The sequence below is a fragment of the Bidens hawaiensis genome, unplaced genomic scaffold, assembly GCF_021521415.1.
Source record: "Bidens hawaiensis isolate Kalapana, Puna unplaced genomic scaffold, B.hawaiensis_p1.1 tig00006990_1, whole genome shotgun sequence".
Lineage (NCBI taxonomy): Eukaryota > Viridiplantae > Streptophyta > Magnoliopsida > Asterales > Asteraceae > Bidens > Bidens hawaiensis.
Window position 1 is genome coordinate 213,196 of NW_027491479.1, and position 20,731 is coordinate 233,926.

Genomic DNA, 20,731 nt, shown 5'->3' on the forward strand with positions numbered 1-20,731 from the left:
GCGCACCAAGCGCAAGCGAATAATGACGTGGTTAATGGTACATTTTTACTTAACAGACAATATGCATCTATACTTTTTGATTCTGGCGCCGATAGAAGTTTTATTTCTCGCGCATTTGAACAAAAACTTGCGCGACCGCGAGTAAACTTAAACGAAAACTTTACAGTTGAAATGGCTAACGGTGAAACAATTATAATAAACTCCGTGATCAAAGATTGCACGCTTAACCTTAATGAACACGATTTTCTAATCGACCTCATTCCCATGCCTCTTGGAAGTTTTGATGTTATTATTGGTATGGACTGGCTCTCGCAAAATCGCGCCGAAGTAATCTGCGCCAAGAAGTTGATTCGCATTCCTCGGGAAAATGGTCAAGATCTTCATATCTACGGCGAGAAACCATCTAACGGTCTTAAACTTATGTCATGCTCTGAAGCCCGAAGACTTTTGCGAAAGAATTGTGTCGCGTTCTTAGCTCATGTGGTCAAACCCGATGAAGGAAAGAAGAAACTTTCTGAAATTCCCATCGTGCGTGACTTTCCTGAAGTCTTTCCCGAAGATCTTTCTTGTTTACCTCCCGCTCGGGAAGTCGAGTTTCGTGTTGATCTTGTCCCTGGTGCATCCCCCGTGGCCAAATCTCCTTATCGACTTGCACCCGCTGAAATGCAAGAATTAGCAAGTCAACTTCAAGAGTTGACCGATAAAGGATTCATTCGCCCTAGCTCTTCGCCGTGGGGCGCTCCGGTGTTGTTCGTTAAAAAGAAAGGCGGTTCGTTTCGCATGTGTATCGATTACCGCGAGCTGAACAAGCTCACCATTAAGAACCGGTATCCCTTACCACGTATTGACGACCTCTTTGACCAACTCCAAGGTGCCTCTTGTTTCTCCAAAATCGATCTCCGTTCTGGCTATCACCAGTTGCGTATCCGCGAAGAGGATATTCCCAAAACTGCCTTTCGAACCCGCTACGGTCATTTTGAATTCTTGGTCATGCCCTTCGGTTTAACCAACGCACCCGCTGTCTTCATGGATCTAATGAACCGGGTGTGTAGGCCTTTCTTGGACCAATTCGTGATCGTGTTTATCGATGACGTTCTGGTATATTCCAAAACCAAGGCCGAGCATGAACAACATCTTCTGTTGGTGTTGCAAAAGCTTCGAACCGAGCAACTTTATGCCAAACTCTCCAAGTGTGAATTTTGGTCTGATGAAGTACAGTTTCTTGGTCATGTTGTAAACAAGATGGGTATTCATGTCGACCCATCCAAAATTGAAGCAATCAAGAACTGGATTCCACCGACCACTCCTACCGAAATCCGTTCCTTTTTGGGCTTAGCTGGTTACTACCGGCGATTCATTTCGAACTTCTCAAAAATCGCCTTGCCTTTAACAGCATTAACGCACAAAGGCAAACCGTATAATTGGGGCTCGAAGCAAGAAGAAGCCTTTCAAACGCTCAAGCGAAAGTTGTGCGAAGCTCCTGTTCTAGCGTTACCTGAGGGTACTGACGACTTGGTCGTTTATTGTGATGCCTCCAACCAAGGTCTCGGTTGTGTACTTATGCAACGAGGCAAGGTTATCGCTTACGCGTCAAGGCAACTCAAAATTCATGAAAAGAATTATACGACTCACGACCTCGAACTTGGTGCAGTTGTATTTGCCTTAAAAATCTGGAGACACTACCTCTATGGGACTAAGTGTATCATTTACACAGACCATAAAAGCCTTCAGCACATTTTTGATCAAAAGGAACTTAACATGAGACAACGCCGATGGAACGAACTCATCAGCGATTACGATTGTGAGATCCGATATCACCCTGGAAAGGCTAATGTGGTAGCTGATGCGCTCAGCCGCAAACCCAGCCAACTCAACTGTATCTTGTCGTGCACGCAGCTTCATTTCGCGCCGATCCAAAGCGATCTTGAATCGCGCATTCGCGACGCGCAGCGCGCATCGATCAGCAAAGGCAACCTACGCGCCGAGTTAGCGTGTGGTGCAGAAGCGCATCTAGTCCCTAACCTGAATGGAATTCTCTGTTATGTCAATCGCATCTGGATCCCCAATGATGAGAATCTTCGCTCTGTCATACTGAGTGAAGCACACAAAACTAGGTATTCCGTTCATCCTGGTGCTGACAAAATGTACAAAGATTTGCGCCTTTCTTATTGGTGGCCTGGTATGAAAAAGGATATTGCTGTGTTCGTAGCTAAATGCCTAACTTGTTCTAAGGTAAAAGCTGAACATCAACGCCCATCTGGTTTGCTCGAACAACCTGAAATTCCTACGTGGAAATGGGATAGTATAGCAATGGACTTTATCACCAAGTTACCCTTGACCGCAAGCAAACATGATAGCATTTGGGTAATAGTGGATCGATTGACCAAGTCTGCCCACTTTCTGCCCATTCGTGAAACCTATCGTGTTGAACAACTTGCGCATCTTTATGTCAAAGAAATTGTCTGCCGTCATGGTACTCCCTTGAGCATCATATCCGATCGCGATGGCCGTTTTATATCTCGCTTTTGGAAATCCCTCCAATCTGCGTTAGGAACTCGTTTGGACATAAGTACTGCATATCATCCTCAGACTGACGGACAGTCTGAGCGAACCATCCAAACCCTTGAGGATATGCTTCGATCTTGTGTTCTTGATTTTGGAGGTAATTGGGATTCACACCTACCTCTGATCGAGTTCTCTTATAATAACAGCTATAATTCCAGCATCGGTATGGCCCCATTTGAAGCACTTTACGGTCGAAAGTGCCGCTCGCCGATTTGTTGGAACGAAGTGGGTGAAGTTCAAATCACAGGACCCGAACTAGTTCAAGAGACAACCGATAAAATCGCCAAGATCCGTGATCATCTGCTGACTGCCTGAAGCAGACAGAAGAGTTACACAGATCGCAGGCGGAAGCCTCTCGAATTTCTAGTTGGTGATCTTGTTCTCCTCAAAGTGTCGCCCTGGAAGGGTGTTGTCCGCTTTGGGAAGAAAGGTAAGCTTGCACCTCGTTATGTTGGTCCGTTCAAGATTCTTGCGAGGGTGGGAAAAGTTGCCTACAAACTGGACCTGCCGCCCGCGCTCAGCAATGTGCATCCAACTTTCCATGTATCCAATCTCAAGAAATGTTTAGCTGACGAGAACCTCCACATACCACTTGATGAAGTTCAAGTTGATGAGTCTATGCATTTCGTTGAGAAGCCTGTTGAGATTATGGATCGCGAGGTAAAGCAAACCAAGCGCAGTCGCATCCCTATTGTCAAAGTTCGTTGGCAGTCCAAGCGCGGAGCCGAGTTCACTTGGGAAAGGGAAGATCAAATGAAGATCATGTACCCGCACATTTTCTCTGCGCAACCTACTTCGAGATAAATTTCGGGACGAAATTTCTTAAAGTAGTGGAGACTGTGACATCTGCCCAAATCCGACCCGACCCAGGTACCCGTTTTCGAATCCGATTCTTTTTATGATTTAAAATTTGATTATTAATCTTTGTAAATTTAACATTAAATAAATTATATATATATATATATTACTTACTAATAATAATAATAATAATAGTATTAATTTCTTGTCGCCGTCCCGCCTCTTTCTCTTTCTTGTCGCCGTCCCGCCTCTTTCTCTTTCTTGTCGCCGTCCCGCCTCTTTCTCTCTCTTGTTGCCGTCCCGCCCCTTTGCTTAACCCTTGAGCCTTGAACCCCTTTTTCTCTTAACTCTTTGCTTGTCCTTTGGTTCTTCCCGCCTAAGGATGTCTGCGCAGCTCCACGCGCCAGACTCCTTACAAGGAAGCCTGCGCGAAGACCAGCTGTACGCGAGGCGAACTGTTCCCGCAGCGCGCTAAGAATGGTAGTTCTTCCCGCGGCGGCTAAGAATTATAGTTCTTCCCGTGGCGCGCTAAGAATTTTAGTTCTTCCCGCGACGCGCTAAGGATTGTAGTTCTTCCCGCGACGCGCTAAGGATTTGTAGTTCTTCCCGCGACGCGCTAAGGATTGTTCTGTCTGCCTTCGCCCTCGCGCGCGCTCGAGTCTTCTCGCGCTAGACCTTAAGTCTTTTCTTCAGTTTAAGTCAGCCTGTATTCTTTTGAAATATCTTATCTTTTGTTTGAGCACTGTAGGTCAGTTCCGACATCTGTCCGAAAAGCCACTTTCGGCGCAGCATGCGCACCAATCCTATTGGTTGACGGAAAAAGTGACTGACATAATCTTTTGAAATCTTCTTTTGCATGTCTTGAACAGTGTTATCTGACATCTCCCATGCTTTGACCTGTAACCTGTCAGCTTTTCCCCATCCCCTGCAGCTGCCGGCATATCTTTTGATATCTTTTGCTTTTGGATTCTTGTGCCTGTTTAATATCTTTTGCTTGATTTGATAAGATCTTTTCCCCCTTTCAAGGGATTGTGTTCCCTTGGGTTTTCCTATAAATTAAACTAATTTCTTGTTTATTAACACTACACACACTACACTTAAACACTCCCCAACCTCTCTCCCTTTGCTCTCTGCCCTAGTTTCTCTGCAGCGCCTCCACTCTCTTGCCTCCGTCTTCTCTTCTGTTCTGCCCAGATCTCGGTAATTATAAATATATATTTAGTTTTAATTTGTTTAACTAACAAAAATCGATACTTACTACATATATTCAAGTCATAAAAACCAATCGTTAAACCAATAACCTCTTATTTATAGGTTAACTTGTGCTTGTTTAAAAGTTGGTTCTTGCATTATCTTTCAACGCACCTTTTTCAGGTGAGTAATCTCGTACTTAATCCCCTTTTATTTTTAACGTTTTGGGATGTTCATGTGTTTTTACAACTTGAGTCTTAAACTGTTTATGAAATTTATGTGCGCAAAACCCCCATGTGTTATGGACGTTTACTTGGCTGTTTATTTGTATGTGTGAATCATTAACCGCTTTGTTCGGCCTATTCCGAAGTTTTCATGGATCCATTAGATGAACACGGGAGACCTATCGTTTACGGTTTTCTTGTTTTATTTACACATGCACGTATGATTATTCGTTTTTGTGCTCGATTGGGAGCACGGATTGAACTATGAGCTATGAACTATTTAGGCTTGATCACAATCTGATTACACCCTATGTTAAACCCCAGTTAAGCACATGTTGCGCGCAGTGTTTGTTATTATCTATTTATATCTATTAAACTTGATTTCTCACCGACACGCAAGTGTTGACGTTTTATTTTAACACATGTTCAGGTTTGCTGTAGCTGCTTTTGGGAATCTCAAGGACACGTAGGATGTTTTCTTTTTCTTTGGACCTAGATTAAAATGTAACAAGACGAATGATGTTATTTGAATATTTCGAGTTATGATATGATTTATGTTACTTTACGATTTGTGTTCTACGCGTGCGCAATGAAAATGTATTTATTAAATATTGACACCCAAATAGTGTCACGAGTAATGAAACAATACGTGGCGCCCCGATGTATAATCCGCCATTGGTCGGGGTGTTACAATGGGTGCACACTTAATTATCAAAATCTCCATATGGAAGCCATGGTAAGTACGCTTGTGTGCGATAACTCAGACCCGAGGATGATGGCAGAAAAACGATAGAAATGAGAAATGAGATAAGGGCATGGTGGATACGCCGCTGGTACTTCCTATATATAAGTGCCTTTATCATGTTCCTCATTTGTAGCGTTTTTCGAGTCATATAAGGATTTAACGTTGTTCTTTTGCATAAAATTTGTTAATGCAAGTATCGTATTAAAGACAATATTCGTTAGTAATTACTTTCTTTAAGTTATTTTAATTTCGGGACGAAATTTTTAAAAAGTTGTGGATACTGTGACATTCGTCAAATTTGAGTTTCGATTTATATTTCGTTTGTAAACTTTCATATTGTAAAAACCGACACAACACCCTTTGTTCTTTATTTATTTATTATATAATATTATAATATACCTCGACCGTAAATAAACCAATGTTTGTCGTAATGTAGTGTCGTTAAGAAAAACTTATGATGGTCCAAACTTATTTTCGTAAAGTGTTATAAGCATTAGAAGCCTTCAAACTCGTTTCAAACAACCATTAGAACTTGAGGGGCCTGTTGTGTAAATACGTATTATATAAACCTAACTAAAAACAAACCATAACATTAACTTAAACATTCCCAGCCATCTTCTTCTTCTAGCCGCTTTCCGGCCGCCGCCTTCCGGCGAGCCCAACCCCGGCCACCACCATCTTGCACCACCATCACCACTAAACCACCACCATCGCAGCCCACACCACCACTTCCATCACCTCCACCTCCTTCTCTATAAAACGCAGCCGCCGCCGCCACAGCCGACGCCACCCCTGCCGGCCAACACCACCAACGAACACCTTCACCCAGCCGCCACCCACCCCCCTGCCATTTTCCGGCGAACCTCCATTTCCGGCGAGTCCCGTAACTCCGACGCACGCCCAGCCACCACTTTCCACCTCCCTTTGGTCCATAACTCCGCCAACACCCTCTCCTTCCCTCCTTCACGTTTCCGGCAGCACTTTACCCCTTTCTCCTCGGTTTTCATTTTTCTGGCGACCGGAATTCCGGCCGCCGTGGCTGCTGTCACTCCCTCTCTATCTCTCACTCAGTCTCTCTCTAGCTCTCTTCTCTCCCTGTGTTTGGTTTCCATCTTCGGCAGTTTTTCGACTCGGGAATATGTGATAGGTAAATAAATTTCGGTTTTGGTATTATTAGTTTCATATATTGATTTCCGGGTTTAAGTAGTTAATAATTGGTTTTTGTATCGGCTATAGTTTTGAAGCGAGATTGATGGGTATGGAGTTGGTTTGTTTTGGGTAAAAGATAAACGAGCGGGAAATGAATACATTAGGTTCTTATGGGTTTAATTATTTTGGTTCGTTTGGTTTGTACATAAGTTGTTGAACGAGAGGTCTTGGGTTCGTGTCTCAACCTAGACCGGTTTCAATATAATATTTTTAGACTTAACAAATTGTTACCATTAGTATTAATATCAATATATAAAATTTATTATTAGTATTATTACGTATAACTTACTAATATATTTATTTATCATTATTATTATCAAATAGATAATTATTAGTATTATCATTATTATTATTAACAAGATTATTAATATTTTTTTATTACTATTATCTTTTAACAAAATGATTATTATTATCACTATTATTATAAATATTAAAGTTATTATTAATATTATTAAAGATCATATTATTATCTATTGAAATCATATTTTTATCATTTATTTATTAACAATAATATTATTATATTTATTTTGTGAACTCGTTTAGAAATCGAACCGACATCGAGTATAGTATCATTATTTACTATCAATATCATTACTTATTATTATTACTATGTTTATCAACAACACCTTAAAATTAATACCAATATTTTATTCTTTAACTATCATTATTAGTATTATTATAAACTTTATTATCAATTCCTTCTTTTTATAAAAAGCGAACCCTTGATTTAAAACTCGTCTTGTTTATATTTAATATTGGTTTGGTTGTTTAAAAGCCCAAATAAAATAATATCATTTTCATATTAATTATCATTTAAGTATGAGTCCCTAATTATTAACAAATTAACCGACAATCCGATTTACTATCGAACCGTCCTATTTATATATTTTACTTTACGGTGTCAAGTTCGTTAATATATATTACATTATTTATTCTAGCTAAGGTGTTTATCATTCAAGTTGGATCTTTCGTTTACGTTCAGCTTCATTTACTTGTCTATTTAATTCTCGGTTCATCAGTCGAGGTGAGTACTTTCATACCCCTTTTTCCATCTTTCGTTTTGGGGTGACATTTCATACTTATCAAACTAAATGCTTTAATTACTTGCATCTTAAACCCACAAACGTGATTGTATACCTTATTTGAATAATTGCTCGATTTGGTGTTCTATGCTTATTTGACTATGTGTTTACAGCTTTTAGATAGTGAAACTATAAATCCTATACCATTTGGCAATGGCAAGGTGTCGTTAACGTATGCTATTAACGATAACTATAAATCCTAGATTACTCGGCATCCCCTTGTAGTTAGTTGGTGCTAATGTAAGCTTATTAGCAACTGTCATAAAATCCTAGACTAATTGCCAATAGCTAGGTGTCGCTAACTTGTTAGCGATAACTATTTATTCCAGTTTATAGCTCTTATTTATTGTTTTGTATACAAGTTTTGTGGATTTTCATACTATACACTTATATGTTCAAACTTATGAATTGCTCACCAACCTTTGTGTTGACAAACTTTATTTTATGAAATGTTACAGGTTTGAGTTTTGTTGACTCGAGTGCTTGACGGAAAACGTTACCAAGACCTTTAGGATATTAGCAAAACGAACAATATAATTATTACTTGTATTCAGTTTGTTTGTGTAGACGAGAAGTGTTGTTTATCGATTTGTTGAGATAAAATGAGTTAAATGAATATTGTCACTTCAAATAGTGTCTTGTGTATTTGTCCAATCACGTTGCACCCCGGCATGTTCCGCCTTTGGTCGGGGTGTGACACTTTGCTTATATGCTTTTTTGATTCAAATATGTTACAGATTTGTCATCTTTTGTTTCAAGTATGTTATGGATTATCTATTAATTAAGAATTTTATGTTCGTTTTGAATATTATGGTTTCGTTACATATGTATTATTTATTGTGTTTTTAAGCAGGTCCCTTAACAAGTCTTAACAGGTTAACCTGTTACTAACTAGGTTCGTGTTTGGATAAAATGACACGATTAGTTATCGTGTCGTGTTCGTGTTTAGCACAGCAGGTCATCGTGTCTTATCATGTCATGTCTTATTGTGTCGTGTTCGACATGTTATGATAGCCCTATTGAAACTGTCCCTGAATGTGTGTGTGTGTGTGTGTGTGTGTTATTGATTTCTTTTAAGAACCACTTTGAGTTTTAAGAACTCGAAAGAACTTAACGTAACATTTTTTTTTAAATTACATATGTGCAATATATGTAGGTTACATGTACGTAGAAAAATCACATAATTTTTTACGCACCAAGTCGACTTTTTACATAGGTGTAACAAACGTTTAAATTTGTGTAATCACTGTACATCTTTATTTTCTCTCATACTTAATTTTTTAATCAGATTTAATCTTAATCACATAATTTAGCATATTTAATTAAATAAATGTGTGGCTAAAAATAAGGCTCTTAAAGTTTTTAAAACTCAACAAAATTATATATGTGTGTGTGTGTGTTATAAATTAATTAATGCAAAGCATGAGTAGGGATGGCAACGGGTCGTGTTCGGGCCGGGTATTGCTAATCCCATACTCGTACTTGGTTATAAAATTCAATCCCATACCCGGCCCATTACTCGTCGGATATGTGTCGGGTAATTACCCGTCAGGTATCGGGTATACCCATTAGATTGTTAAAAAAATTTCATTAGGATTTTTATGTAGATTTTTTACCGTTATAATTATCGTATATATTTTTATTTATATATTAACTGTAACAAACTAAAAAATGATACATTACATCTATATAAACATTATCATAAATAATAACGTACACTATAACTTTTGTATAACTTTATATATAAACTTTATAACATATAAAACATAAATAATATTTTTTAAAGCATATCTTAAATACAAAACATTAAGAAAAAAATGGAATTAATAATAAAAAATTTCGGGTTTTCATTTTGGGTATATAGTTAGGGTAAACGAGTATGCCTTTTCGGGTAATCGGGCCGGGTATCACCAAAGCCCATACCCAACCCGTACCCGAGAAAAATTTTCAAAACTAATCCCATACCCGGCCCAATACCCGTCGGGCTTCGGGTATACCCGTCCCGAATGCTTCGGGTTTCGGGTATACCGTCGGGTTCGGGTTATTTTGCCATCCCTAAGCATGAGTTTAAAATTTTATTAATGAGAGAAGCTCAAGCGCTTAACACATATGTTGTAGCTGTAAATTACTAAATTACTAGCCTTGAAGAGGCCGAGATTAGGTTGTCCGCTATGGGGCGCCTTGGAGGGGGAAAAGGGCGTTGATGAGGGGAGAACACCGCAGGGGGGCGCGGGGGGGGGGGGGCATCTGACGACCGGTACCTTCTCTCTCTCTCTCTCTCTCATCCACACACATACATATATATATTTATATATATAATGGGGCGCCCAAGGGGGCTTTAACCATAGCGGGGTCTTATGGAGAAGGGCTTCGAAGCCCCCGGAGTCCACGTGACGCTGACGTGACACCGTGGAGGAGCTTCGATGCCCCTTACTTTAGCATACAGCCTTAAGGGTAGGGGTCACAACTCACTAAGTTTTTAATTTTTTGGTAACCATCATTTATCTTTCAATATAAATAACTTTTTTGTAGTTATTTTTTTCTAAAAAATATTATAAGTAAAATGAAGTATTTTTATTTACTTTTAGTTAGTAAAGTATCATTAGATTTTTCTAAAAAAATGCTTTTTTAATCTAGTATAGCTGGTCATGTTCAAAATGTTTTTAAAATTATTCCGGTGTATGATGTTTTAATCATTTTAACATAATGTCAAAATACACATATACATAATCAACTAATAGAGAGGAGATATGGATTACCATTAGCATGGCTTTTATGTGCTTGTGAGTGAGGCTAAAAAGTTTATCTTTCACAAGTCGTAACAAAATGTCGATAACATCCTCCTCTTTCTCATGTAACTTAGGGTTTCGACGGTTGAGATGTTCATCAATGAGTTGTTGGTAAAACAAATCAAAACCTTGGAAGCATTTCTCTAGCCGATCCATCTTGCCCATGAACCTATCAATCAAACTTACAAAAGACGGGCCAGGCCAAATATCCGAAACATAATTATTCACTATAGTCTCTTGGAGCTCACTAAGTAGCCAAAGAGCCTTCTTTCTTTCATATTCATCTTGGTACTTCTTCCCAAAAGAGACTCTCATCATGATAGTACTTGTCACATTCTTGACAATTTTGCTCAAGTTTATATTATTAGATGAAAGTGCTAGCCCATGTATCGTACTCATGGCATGAAAGACTTCATCTTCACGAATATACCTAGAAGATTGTATCCTTTTTGGGCTTAATAGATGAGTTGTAAAAATCTTTCTCAACTCTTTCCACTTCTCATCATAATGCGAAAAGGCTACGTCTATCCCACCATAAGAAAACTTTTGGGCGCCAAGCAATCTTGGCCTACTACAAAAGACAGTATCTTGGGTTTTTAATACTCTTTCGCTACACTTGCTGAGGAAACAACGATAGTTGGGACAAAACCAAAGCAAAGAGATATGATTGGGCCATAGTTTTGAGAGCTCCCATAGAGAAGTATGGATGCTTGATGGATTGATTTGGTGCAAGTGTCCAATGAAGGGTAGTCCAGGAGGACCAGGTGGATTGAATCTGGATTTGCTATTGATGATTTTGGTAAGAAGGTTGAGAAAATATAGGAGGGCGAGAGACAAAAGAAGAAAAACAAAAAATGGTTCCATAGTTTAGAATTAAGATGCTAGGAACTTGGAACTCCAAGTTTTGTTATATGGAATAAATAAACTAGCTTAATATAAGAATGTATTGGATGAATGTTGGCCATACAATAAAATGGAAGCCGCACGTTTTTTATTTTTTTTCCTCTTGTTCTTAATTTCTGTGGTGAGAATGATGTTTTCTAGAAATATTTCATCAAAGGTTGACGTTGTAGTTTACACACAAACCATGAAAACCGATAACTAATATTTGCATTATTGCACCTCGGCAACGTAAAACCACTCATCTCGCTATAAGTGGGGACCTACATAGTACATACTGCGTATAGGCCCTCTATAATAATTTATTTTGACGAATAATAAAAATAAATAAAGTCTATTGTTGCATTATTGCATTAGCTTTTTAGCTCGTTTATTACACGAAATTTGTTAAATAATCAAAATAAATAAGACCTATTCTTTCAAAAAAAAAGGAAAATATAAGTTATGATGAATGAGATGAGAGATTACAGAATTATAAGGGAAATTGTAGCCTATTTTTCAAAATCGTTGACCCGTGACTCATGGATAAGTAGGATAAATAAGATGAGAAATTAAATAACTAGAAAGGAATAAAACCCATTTGCCAAAATTATTTTTACCCATGACTCATAGATAGATAGAATGAATGGGATGAGAGATTAAAGAATTAGAAAGGAAATTATAACCCATTTATCAAAATGATTTTACCCCATAACCTATGGATAGTTAGGATGAATTAGAAGAGAGATTAGACAAAAAATGAATATAAGATTGACACATCATCCTCATTATTTTTCTTTTATTAGTATAGTTAGATAGTTAGATTAGATTAGATCGATTAGATTAGATGCCTAAAAATTCCAATCACACCAAAAATTTTGATGAAGTCCTTATGAAAAAGAATCACGAATCCTTCACTAATTACTATTGAAGATTAAGCTGATTTAATATTTTGTTAATATAACTATTAATGATAACTTAGTTATTGTTGCATAGCCATCCCTTGTAATTGGTGTGTATGGTGCGGTTTAGGATAAAATTGTCAGTTTTTCGGTTTTCGTTGTGTTTGCAGTTTGATTTTGGTTTTAACATTTGAGTTTGAAAATTTCAGGTCAAAAAAAATTTGACCCGAAGTAATGAATTTAGGTCTCAATTATTTATGTTAATTTCTAAGATTTTATTTTGTCTCACAAAAGTCCATTGACATTTTTTTAAAGGAAAATTGGTTTTAAAAAATCTTAACTATTAGCTATTGGCAAATAACAGTCCAAACTTAACACTTGGCTGGTGACGGTCCAACCTAAAGGTGTATTTGTTTTTAACGGTCCGCGACTAACGAAGCCTTAACTCCGTTAGTATGATACTGAGGTGGCATGCCATGTTGTCAAAAAAAAAAACCTCATGTGGCATAGAAGTGGGCCCCAATCCCCACCCTTCCTCTTCGTCTTCCTTCTTCTTCCCCTTACCCCCACCATCCACTTCCCACCACCGTCACTAACCTACAACCACCACCACTGTAACATCTCGAATTTTTCATATTTGTATTCGTTTAAATTTAAATCGATTCAGGAACGTAATTTGGATCTTCCGAACTATTTAAAACTTGTATTTATTGGTATTTAACTTGTTTTAACTTATTTTATAATTTCATAAATTTCAATTATGCCAAATAGCCCTTGGAAACCTTTACAATCGCTTAAACGGCTAAAAATCGCATTTTCGGAAACTACAGGGACTAGTTTTGCCAATTCTTTCCTATTTTTGATTAAATTAACGAAACTTAATCTCTAATAAATGTTATAGCTGGTTCAATTTCGTTTTCTTGGTGTCCAAGCCAAATTTTGTTGGTTATTGTACTAGATTTTCTCATTAAATAGCTTATTTTGTTTCCTAATTTGTTTTTAGTATTCAAATCGCTTATTTTAGGTAAAAAAATCAAGTGAATTAAGGTCCAAGAAAAGGATTTTAACTCAAATACAAGTCTATATTCTTAAATTACTTATAAATCACGAAATCTTTGATTTATTACATCGATATTCTCATTAGAATCGTATTTTGTTACTTAAACGAGTAATCTTCCAAATATGGTTCGTTATTGCTATTCCTATATAAACAACCCCTAATCTCCTGCCATAACACTTTACACAAACCCTAGAGGATCCTTCTCAGCCGTCCTACCTCTGATCATCATCAAATTCTTCGGTTTTGCTTATTCGTTGAAGATACAATGTTTGTTCGTTTGACTTTGCATGCGTATGGACCTTTGACTCATCATATCTCTTGATTCTTTCACTTTCCGGTTAAGTTGTAAACATAGGAATCATTCATATGTATTCCCTAGTCAATAACCTTCAATCAATTTTGGTGGTTGAAGGGTGTTGACTGGTCAAATCGTTTAAAACTCGTTAAAGGGCAAAATAGTCAACAAGTTTGACTATCCGTTTTCTCATACTTCTGGTTGGATTCAACGTTCGGTCCATAAGACTTTTATTCTCGTAACGTAATTTTAAGGCTACTGAGCAAAACCCGACTCCCGACTCGCTGTTCGGATTCTGGTCAGTACCAGCTCGCTTAAATCTTAAAACAAACATAACTTAAATTCTAAATGTCCGTTTGGGTTGATTCCAACGGAAACAAGTTCGTTTTTACTTATATTATCAGATCCTAAAATCTTAAATTTTTAATTGTTTATATCATTTGACATGTAGTGGACGACTCGTTTATTCGTTAGCTCGCTTATTCGTATTTATATTCGTTTGTCGTTAATCTAAGGTGAGTTTGATCATTCCCCTTTTTATATACTGTTTTCAAACGTTTTGAGGACATATGCGTACTTATTCATATTTTCTATCACATATATATATATATATATATATATATATATATATATATATATATACATCTCAAACAATCGATGAATCACGGCGTGGCGCGGAGTTTACATGGGAACGAGAAGACTCGATGAAGGATAAATATCCATACTTATTTACATCATCTTAATTTTGGGACGAAATTTCATAAAGTAGGGGATACTGTGACATTTGTCAATTTCGGGTTATTTTATACTTGTATTCTTAATGTAAACCCGACCCGTTTTGTATCCCGAACCTTTCGATATTATCAAAATGATGAATTGTATGTTAAATATTTGTTTTATAGTTGTTGGATAAAAAAAACACCATTTTCGGTTCTTAAAATTCCCCCGAAAACGCTCAAAACGAACTCTAGGGACTAAAACTACCAAAATGGAGACTTGAATGACCCATTTGTAGTTTGTGCTTCTTGGGTCTATAACCAACCCATTTTCATGAAACACCCTTTATGAAAGACCCATTCAACTTACTCTATATACACACACCCATCTTCTTCATTTGTGCTTGCTCATTTCTTCATTTCTCTCTCAAATTCTTGAATTCTAAGGTTGTTCTTCATAAGCTAATCTTTCATTTTAACTAACTTCTCAACACTTAAAGCTTGATGTTACAACATACATATAATATACACTCCTTGTTTACCTTCGGTCTTTCATTTCTCCGGTCTCGGCCGGTTGAAATGTCGGGCTAGTAAGGCAAGGTTACATGGAGGACTTTGTAGTCCTTGTTTATATATTTAACAAATCTAACCATATAACTTGTTACACTTGCTTAACTTCTACATATTTTAGTTTATTATTCATATTTGTCAAGTTCCATGGTATTGGGTATGTGGTGACTAGCCTCGGTTTCATCCCGAGTTGAGAACCGAACCAAAAACAGAACTTTTGTTTAAAAGCATTATTGTTAACTTTTTGAATGTAAAACTTGAGTATTATTATTTATAAGTTATTTTACAAGTTCCATGGTAATTGGGTATGTGGTAACCATCCTCGGTCTTATTCCGAGTCAAGGACCGAACCAAAAACCGAACTTTTGTTTAAAAGCTTTATTGTTAACTTTTTGAATGTAAAACTTGAGTATTATTATTTATAAGTTATTTTAAAAGTTCCATGGTAATTGGGTATGTGGTAACCATCCTCGGTCTTATTTCGAGTCAAGGACCGAACCAAAAACCGAACTAAACTGAGTTCACTCGCTTAAGACACACAAGTGTGTTTTTAGCCATCAAAACTCATATTTTTCTTCAAGATTATATTTTAAATCAATTTTAGTTAGTTTCTAAACATACTTGGCATGTCGGTAACCAATTTGATCTTATAACAAGTTCGAACCGATAAGGTCGTATACTCGCTTAACGAACGTTAAGGTTCTTCACAATAGAACTATATACTTGGTTAAGTCTATTTTGATTTTATTGAGTTATCTCATAACATTTATTATTTTGGGAAGTTAACTGTGAGCTTGGTCAATTATCAAGTCTCGAACCGACAAACCCGAACACTCGTTTAAACCTCGTTTTGGGTATTCTTATAACCAAGGGTTTTGCAATATCGCATTTTAACCCACATTATTACTTAACATAGGTTGAGTAAAAAAGAAAAAAACTAATGAATAGAATACCGAGACCCGGTTTCGAGTAAACTTATTTTACAAAACTCGTTTCTTTAATTTCTCAAATATTTACATTTTTAAATCCTAAACTTTATTTATTTACTTTATTTGTCATGTATTTTATTTTAAACCCTTCCAAGACTACCTACTAACACAAGACCCGTTTAATATAGGTCTTGCTCGTTAAACCGATCTCTCCGATTATTCACGACACTATCTTTCAAGTTACTTGTTAATGTGAGTACTTTTTCATCCCCCGTTTTCCATCTTTCGTTTTGGGGGTGACATTGCATACTTATTCAAATTCAAATGATTTATACTTGAGTTTTAAACCACAACACGTATTGTATATGTTTACTTAAATAAACGCTCGATTTGGTGTTATATGCTTTACATGATTATGTGCAAATTCTTGAATGCTAAGGCGGGTAGCTTCTTGAATGCTAAGGCGGGTAGCCTCATCAAAGTATGATCATACGTTAATTCCGAGTATATATGGTATCCCCATATAGAAAGGTGTCGTCAATGTATTCTTATTGACGATTTCATTATTGTCGTCAATGTATTCTTATTGACGGTTTTATTATCTAAATTGTTGCTATTATTTATTGTTTTCATATACTAGTTGTGGATTTCATACTATATACTTATTGTCAAAACTATGAAAATTGCTCACCAACCTTCGTGTTGACAAACTCTATTTTATGCAATGTTATAGGTTTGATGTTAGCTTGATTGGATTACTTGAAGAAACTTATTATCTTGGCTTTAGGATATTAGAAAATAAAAGAACAAGTTATTTGTTTATCTATCTATTTGGCATTTTGTATGAACAATTGTTGTGTTATTTATGATTATATGGATTTAAATGAGTTGTTTAAATATTGTAACTTTATAGTGTCATTGTGCAATGAGCAATCATGTCGCGCCTCGATGTTTCCGCCTTCATTGGTCGGGGTGTGACATTTTGTGAGACAAAACAGAAAGTTTCTAGTTTTTTATGTACAAAAAAATGTGTTTTTTATACAAAACAATAATTGGTGCTGATTTTTATGGTATTTGCGTTAAACATCTTTAAGATCAGGCTGGGCTTGATTGCAAGTAGAGATGCACAACCAAACCGGCTAACCAGCCAGGACTCTGTTCGTACCCAAAATCCTAACTAGTTATTAACTAATTCCTAAGAAACCGGTCGCTACCCAATTCAACCGGTCAGTTACAAACGTGTTTGTAGTATTAAGCTCTAAAACCGGTTTATAGGCTTTTTTTTTCTTTTTTTAATAATACAAAACCGTTTTTTTATTACTTACCGGTTATACCAAGTAGGGATTTCCTTACTGAAAACTGATTTGTAACCGATTTGCTTATTGGCCTAACCGGTTTTTTGACCGTATTGACCATAACCGGCTAACCAGTTTGTGTACCACTAGAGGTGCACAAATCGGGTTTTTCTAATACCCGATTATGGGCATGGAACCGGGTTCGGGTATGACCGGATATTGTAAAATCATGTGTTGGCAATATCCGGGTAGGGTTCGGGTCCAGGTGTAGTCTCTCAAAAACTTACCCTATGCACCCAGATTTGGTTTGGGTATTTTAAAACCGGGTATTTGAATACCTTATTTTCGGGTATTGAAAAACCTTATATTCGGGTTTTTTCGAGTATTTCTTTTCGGAAGTATATTGAGTTTTTCAAATGGCTGCACTTTTTTGGGGTATTTTCAGTTATTTTCCGGGTAATTACGGGCATAGATCTACCGGGTATGGGCTTTACCCTACGGGTAGGACGGGTAGTAAAAATCCAGATATAAAAAAACGGATCTGGGTTCGGTTTTTTTTTCACCTATATGCACCAGTAAATCATTCATTGCAACTAGTTCTTTCATGCATGGGCTAACTTGATTCCCAGTAAAGTTAAATAAGCCCATAATACCCATAGAAACAAACCCTAATAATAAGTCTCATTACTCTACTCTTGAAACCCTAACAATTCCATCAATGGCTCCGAAGAAAGGTGTGAAGGCAGTCGCAACGAAGAAGAAAAATGTAAGCTTTAACATAATTAATTAATTCATGGGTCTGTGATTCATTTTGCACATTTTGATCTTTAGGAGAAGGTTGTGAACCCACTGTTCGAGAAGAGGCAGAAGCAGTTTGGGATAGGTGGAGCATTGCCGCCATTTAAAAAAGATGTGCATAGGTTTGTGAGATGGCCGCGGGTTGTTCGGATTCAGAGGAAGAGGAGGATCTTGAAGCAGCGGTTGAAGGTTCCACCGGCTTTGAATCAGTTCACTAAGAATCTTGGTAATCATTTGCTAATATTATGTTTTGTTGAATAGTTGGAATAAAGAGTGATTTGGAGTTTTGGACTAGGGATGTTTATAAACTGTAAGACCGACGGTCGGTTTAGTTGGTTTGAAATGCAGGCGGTTTAGATCATGGCTTGGTTTTTATTAACGGTTAGGAAGTTGGAACTGGCTTTAAACCGATTTTTTATTTCAAAGGGATCATTTCGTTGCTACGGATTTTAGATGCCATCTTGATATGCATACTTGCAACCAAATTCGGAACAAAAAAATTTGGAACTTGTGATCGTGTCTACCCTTGTGTTTACGGAGTGTAGGGAGTTTTGCTAGGTGGGTAGGATGGTACGTTGGTGTACAGAAAATAATAGAGATGTTGGTGGTTCTGATTGGCGGTGAGTAGAGGGGGTGTGTGGGGGGTTTTGTACGGAGCAGAATAATGGATGGGGAGAGAGAGAAATAGAAAGGACTTCCTTTTTGCGTTGGTGGGGAGTCGGTGGTTGGTGATGATGTGTTTCCAGCGAGCGGTACCGCTTGTGTAATCCTGTTTGTATTAAGTGTCACATAAGCAGTATCGCATGCCTGAAACACACATCACTATCCACCCTCTACTTGCGCAAATTGTAAGGTTTTTTATTTCTTGTTTTCCTTCCACTTTTCTACTCTTTTTCGCTAGCCGGAACCACCTACTTTTTGCCAAAAACCTTTCAATCAAAGCTCTATACTCACAAAAAAGCTATGCTAGACCCGGTCACCATTTCTTTATTTTTGTTGTTTGATTTTGGTTACATGTTAGCAGATTCAAACGTCGTTTTTTGTCTGTATTATATGCATAATCCATCCTTTTGAAATTTAATACAAAAGTACAGTTTTGAATATATATTTTTTTATAAAAACAAAACTGTATACGGCAATTTGGATTTTGGCTCATTACAAAACCAACTAGTAGATACCTGTATAGTTGCAGAAACATGAAAACTTATTTATGGATACTTTAGCTTCCCCAAATGGCCAAATCTTGTTTGCTTCCAACCTTCTTTTGTCTGAAACCAAAACGGTAGTTGCATTCGTAAATGAGTTTATATTGATTTTTTTCAACTTGGTAAAGGTATGGAGTTTTTATTTGTTATTCCAATGTATGAAAACTTGCATTGGTTGTTGTGGAGGATCTGTTCGTCTTTCATCCAACTTTGCGACTAAAAATTATTGAGCTTTTTTTATTTGATTTTTATTTGGTTGACTGTTATTTTGTATTGATGTACAGCAACTACTTTGTTCAAGATGCTGCTTAAGTACCAACCCGAAGATAAAGCAGCTAAAAAGGAACGAAAAGGGCACAGGCCGAGACTGAAGGAAAGACAGTTGAAGCCAAGAAGCCTATTGTTGTCAAATATGGTCTGAACCATGTCACCTATCTTATTGAGCAGGTTTATCATTTTTACCGACACATTCTAACACCTTTTGACTTTTTTAACCTAAAACTTATCTTTATTTTAATGTCCTGTTCTAGAACAAAGCACAATTGGTCATCATTGCTCATGATGTGGACCCCATTGAGTTGGTTGTCTGGCTCCCCGCGTTGTGCAGAAAGATGGAAATCCCTTATTGCATTGTGAAGGGAAAATCTCGATTAGGAGCCGTAAGCGTTATAAACTATTTTTTTTTTTTTGGTATTATTTCATGATTTCACGGGGCTGAAGAAACGTTCTGTTACATTTCAGATTGTTCATCAGAAAACCGCAGCAGCTCTGTGTTTGACTACGGTCAAGAATGAAGATAAGTTGGAATTTAGCAGAATTTTGGAAGCAATTAAGGTTTTTTCATATAAATAAACTTTTCTTTAACATAAATTATATGGTGGTTTGGTGATATTGAATATTATTGAGTATTGTTATTGCAGGCCAACTTCAATGATAAGCATGATGAATATAGAAAGAAGTGGGGTGGTGGGATTATGGGATCCAAATCTCAGGCCAAAACAAAAGCAAAGGAGAGAGTGCTTGCAAAGGAGGCTGCTCTGAGGTTGACATAAGATTCATATGATATCGTTAGTTTGGAATCTGGAGACGGTGCTTAAAACCTTTTTTGATTACTTGAAAGTTGTAGAAGACGAGATGCATTTGTTTGTTTACATGTTGCTTGATTCTGTCGCAGACTCGGTTTACTCAATTTTGGTTGGTTATATTAGTAAGAACACCAATTTTTCTTTTGTGATTTTCTATTTCTTATGCTTTTTTTGGTTTAAAGATTATGGTTGCAAACGGTTATACTTACAATGAGCTCGTTTTAGTTGAGCTCCAGCAAATTAAATTGAGCTTAAAAAATATATGTAAAGAATGTAAAAGTAATCCAGTTATATGTAGAGGTGCAAACTAGAGGTGCACAAAATATCTGGTTCCGGGTCAGGTCGACCTGAACCGCGGAACCGAGTCCTATCAGTACTCAACCCGACCTGTGGG

The 20,731-nt window shown here is 37.1% G+C and overlaps 2 pseudogenes across 2 annotated transcripts in view; one reads left to right on the top strand and one right to left on the bottom strand.

Annotated features, from left to right (window-relative positions):
• The window catches only part of LOC143634110 (6,7,8-trihydroxycoumarin synthase-like), a 34,365-nt pseudogene extending 22,743 nt beyond the window's left edge, over positions 1 to 11,622 (bottom strand). Inside the window, exon 1 of the transcript XR_013153798.1 lies at positions 10,574 to 11,622. The product of XR_013153798.1 is annotated as a 6,7,8-trihydroxycoumarin synthase-like (transcript). The remainder of the gene's footprint in view (positions 1 to 10,573) is intronic.
• Positions 11,623 to 17,953: 6,331 nt separating this feature from the next.
• Positions 17,954 to 20,483, top strand: LOC143634084 (large ribosomal subunit protein eL8y-like; annotated as a pseudogene). The gene is made up of 6 exons (XR_013153793.1): positions 17,954 to 18,015; positions 18,081 to 18,273; positions 19,537 to 19,699; positions 19,783 to 19,911; positions 19,994 to 20,086; positions 20,173 to 20,483. The product of XR_013153793.1 is annotated as a large ribosomal subunit protein eL8y-like (transcript).
• The last annotated feature ends 248 nt before the right edge of the window (positions 20,484 to 20,731 follow it).